Source organism: Pteropus vampyrus, unplaced genomic scaffold (genome assembly GCF_000151845.1).
Source record: "Pteropus vampyrus isolate Shadow unplaced genomic scaffold, Pvam_2.0 Scaffold27, whole genome shotgun sequence".
Lineage (NCBI taxonomy): Eukaryota > Metazoa > Chordata > Mammalia > Chiroptera > Pteropodidae > Pteropus > Pteropus vampyrus.
Window position 1 is genome coordinate 6,534,963 of NW_011888808.1, and position 5,087 is coordinate 6,540,049.

The window sequence follows — 5,087 nt, forward strand, 5'->3', positions numbered from 1 at the left end:
TGGATTTTCAATTAAAAGGAGATAGCCAAGCAATTTTTTTCTACAATATTGGTCTCCTGAATGGAGATAAAGAGGATCAAAACTTATATATGACTGTCTACTACAAAGTTTCCCCCCTTGGAGTTGGCCATGATATATCTATTCAATTAATGCACCCTCCCCTCCAGAATACAACAGGACAAAGAAAAAAGTAAGACAATTTAAGAGATATTGTTTGGGAAATATCTTAACTTGGAGATATGCCTTTTAAGTAAATTATTTTAATCTGTCAGATATTTAAACACTGACTGTTAGAAGAGAGCTGTCTACATTCATGACTAGTTTAAGAATGTTGGCTAACAAGGTATTATTGATGTGGGGGTCAAGTAAAATTTAATATTATCACAAATAAATGGTAACATTTTTAGTTACAAAATTTTATCAGCAAAAGAGCACAAAAAACATTTTCATCCGTGTGGGAAGAAAAGGACAGAGGATCTATACAAATGTAGGAAATCGGAAGGAGAAGGCTTTACATGAGAAAAAGTAATTAAGCTAATATAGAAGATAGAAGTGCAAACTCAACACTTCTCACAGTCTGGGTAGATTTCCCATAAATACATGAGAAAAGGAGAGAAAAGAGTCAACAAATTTTATAGAGAATGAGTCCTTATCATTACTATATTAAGAATATTCTTAAAATCTAGTAACAAAACAGTAGTTATATATAAGTATTAAAAAGTACAAATGAATTATAGATATGTATGCATTTATCATTTAAACAAAATTGGTAAAAGTCATGCCATAAGCAAAGACTTCCAGACACTCACAATACAGACATGAATTTTAAAATGTGCCTTATCATATAGACATGGTGGTAGAGAACAAACAAACAAAACAAAAAAGTGACAAAGTATGCTGTATTATAAGTAAAAATAAAGCAAAATAATGTCAAAACTTACTATACATTTACAGTAATTAAGACAGCATAGTTTGGGCTAAAGAATGGAAACATAGAATAGAATGAAGAATCTAGAATTAGATTCATGCAAATATAGTCAACTGATATTTCATAAAATGGAAAAAGCAATTCTATAGAGAAAGGATAGTTTTCCCAACAAATTGTTCAGGAACAGCTAGACATCTGCATGAAAAAATTTTTTAAATGAATCTACATGCAAACCTTGTATCTTTCAGTCTAATTAAATAAAAAATGGATCATAGCTGAAAATGCAGAATTACAAAATTTCTTGAGGAAAATGCAGGAGAAAATTTTATTACCTTAGAATGGGCAATAACTTTTAGATAAAACATGAAAAATATAATTCATAAAAGAAAAAAATTGATAAGATGTACTTTATTAAAATTTTAAAAAGTTTGCTCTGTGAAAATCACTGTTAAGAGAATGAAAAGACAAAGCACTCACTGGAACAAAATATGATAAGGAATTCATATATTTATATATGAAATATACAAACAATATTTAAAACTTAATAATAAGAATAGCAGCTATCAAAATAAAGGCAAGCAAAGGGTCTGAAAAGAGAACTTACCGAAGAAGATATTCCAATGGCAAATTACATGAAAACAAACAAACAGAAACAAACCAACAACTACAAAAAACCTATCAAAATCATTTGCCATTAAGGAATTGCAAATTGAAACAAAAGAGGATACTAAAAAACTACTCAAATGGCTAAAACCTACAAAACTGACAATTTCAAATGCTTATGTGGATGCAGAGCAACAGGAATCCCCTTCATTGAGGATGGGGATGCACTGTGGTACAGCCACTTGGGAAGACTACTTGGAAGTCTTTTACAAAGCTAAATATAAATTATATCATACAGTCCAGGAATTATGCTCCTAGGTATATAACTGATTGAAAATAATGTCTATACAAAAACCATCACATTAATGTTTATAGAACCTTTATTCATAATGTTCAAAAAATGTAGGGAAAAGTTGTCTTAATAGATTGTCATGTAAACCCCAACTGTTGGGTTTCTTTCTCATTTCATCTTTTTATTGTTGTTGTTGTTGTTGTTGTTGTTGTTGTTGTTGTTGCAATGTAAGTATCCGACTTAAGCTTTGATTGCCCAGGCATCCACTTCAAAGTGGCATCAGCTTCAATGACAAATTGCCAGCTACAGGACTAGATAAAGGGCAAGATGACCTCTCTCCTCCTGTAAGTCTCCTTTGTTTTAGCGATCCTGGCTGAGTAAGTCAACTGGCCATATGAGCTGCTGTTTCTTTCTTTTTCCATGCTTTAAATTCCTGCTAGTTTTAAATTCACCAATGAAGAGTGCGACCATAAAACTCTAGGCCTTCAACCTTAACCCCAATAAAAGCAGACCAGTAGGTCCTGGCACACATTCATTCACTCTCTGTCTCTTGCTTTCTTCTTTACCTCAAACCTTGTTGTTTGCTCCCAGGTGTGCTTTTCAGAGAAAAAAAAAGTTTTGGTTTTTTTTTCCCCAAAGTTTCCTGATGGTTATTGCCAGTTCAGCCACAACATTATCTATTGATATGCTGAGGCCAGCACAAAACATAGGTCAATAGGTAAACAAATTGCGCTGTATTCATGTAATAGAATATTATTCAGAGGTAAAAAAAAAAAAAAAGAGCTATCAAGTCTTAAAAAAACCATAATGCTAAATGAGAGAATCCAGTCTGAAAAAGCCATCCACTGACTGATTCGAACTATATAACCTTCTGGAATAGGCAAAACTCTAGAGAGTTAAAAAAAAAAAACAGTGGTTGCCAGTGGTTTGAGAGGAGGTTAGTAGATAGATATGAATAGGTGAACAAGGGAAATTTTGAGCAGTGAATTTTGTAGGTATTATGATGGTGCTATATGACATTATGCATTTGTCAAAACCAACAGAACTTTACTACACAGAATGAATTTCTTTGTATACAAATTAAAAGAAAAATCATTAGGAATTAGGTGCTGGAGGAATGGAGATGCAAAAAGGAATGCAATGATAAGGGAATCTATGATAAGGGAATCTAACTTATTACAAACATGAAATGACCTCGGTGAAGGGGATGTGAAGGAAAGGTGCTGACCTAAGCACATGTGGAAATGAGTGGTCTCTAAGACCAAATAGAAAGGAATTGCAGGTATGCACTGCATTCTAGTTAATCAAGTTGCTACTCCTGAGGGTTTAGGTTAAGAATTCTTATGATGCTATACATGTATACTGAAATTAAATAAATAGATGACAGATATGGGGATCAGGTTTCTTACTATTGTGGGAATTTACAGATAAGCAAGGGGGAGGAAACAGCATAATCTATGTGGTAGTGGATTAGAGTTGAAGTCATCCATGAAAATTTATGTCATTTAATATAGTTATATTTGGATACATATGAATATACTTATAGATATTCATATATACATACATTATATACACACATATATTCCTTGCTCTGTCCATTAAGATTGCCTAGTGCAATGTCAACTGTACCAATAAACTCACCTAGCACCCAGATCTTGGTTTCTAATACCATTTTCTAATTAAAGGAACCAGGGCTCCTTGGAGAAATAACTGATTCTAGCACTAGAGCAGCAAATATACAGGATGGCCAGCAGCATCTTGTAGTGCCGGAATGGAGAGCAGTGCTTAACACACACACACACACACACACACACACACACACTATAAAAACACTATATTGACAGAGCTATGTCAAAGGGACACAACACAATAAAGTTCTAAGGTCAAAACAGGAACAACTTGAGCAAGAAATTATTGTATTATAACCCAGTGGATAAAGTAATATCCATAAGTTTATACAGATCTAAGTAGATGATTTAATAAATAAATAGTTGAAGAAGAGACAAATCTCCCTTAAAGATGAATTCCCAATAATTTATATACTTATTCTGTCCTCAAGGAGAAAGAGCCTAAATTCTCACTTCATAAGTACGAAATATACACAGTAACTTTTTTCTAAAGAGTATAAAACTTGGCAGAAACAAGTAATTTTTTAGTGGAGAAACCTGATAAACACCACCTCAGCCAGGTAATCAAGGTCAATATCAATATTATTAAATCAAGGTGATAGTAAGTACCCTCGATATACGATGGAAATGGCACTTTACACATCTGTGGTCTTCCTCCCCAAGTCCATAAGCCCAGTTTAATCAGATTATTATATCAAACAAATTCTAATAGGGGATCATTTGACAAAATACCTGATCCATACTCCCCCACACTGTCAAAACCACCAAAAACAAGAAAAGTCTGAGAAACTCTTTGCCAAGGGAAACATAAGGAGACATTACTAAATGGAATGTGGGATTCTAGATATAATTCTGGAAGAGAAAAAAGTATTAGATATACATTAAGGAACCCTAAACTTTAGGCTTCAGTTAGTAATTATATATCGATATTGGTTCATTAATTATAAAAAATGTACTGTAGTAATATACAATAATGGATGAAACTGGATGAAGGGTATATTGGAACATCATGTAGTATCCTCTTGATTTTTCTGTAAATCTAACACTTTTCTAAAACATGAAGTCTGTTTAAGAAAAGTAAATTTAGTTTAATGGAAAGAGGATACTGTTATTTTCAATAATATGGAGTTTTAACCTTCATTTTACTGAAATCACGTGAGAATTTGCCACAGAAGAAGATCACGACATAATGCTAAATAGGTACTTCGGGCTGGCATATGTAAAATAGACCTAACAAGCAAGGTAAGAAAGGAGACAGAGGAAATGCTGAGAAGGTGATTGAAATAATTCTGATTAAAGAATGTTCTCACTGGCATACAACTAATAAAAGTGGAGGAGTTAGGAATGAATTCAAGGCTTTGGCTTGAACAACAGAGTGGAGCTGTCACTTGCTGTTGAGAGGCACTGGAGGAGCTCGGGGTGTGTATAGAAGTGGAAAATCAAGGTTTTCATTTTGAATGTGTTAAGATGATGCTCCTCGTTTAACATCCAAGTGGAGATAACCCATAGGCGTTTACTATTGAGTTCCATCAGTCTATTCTACAATTGTTAAAGATATGAGAATGGTCATAATTTTACATGAAGCAAAAAATAATAATACAATTTTGGTCTCAATGGGAAATTCAAATTTTATAAG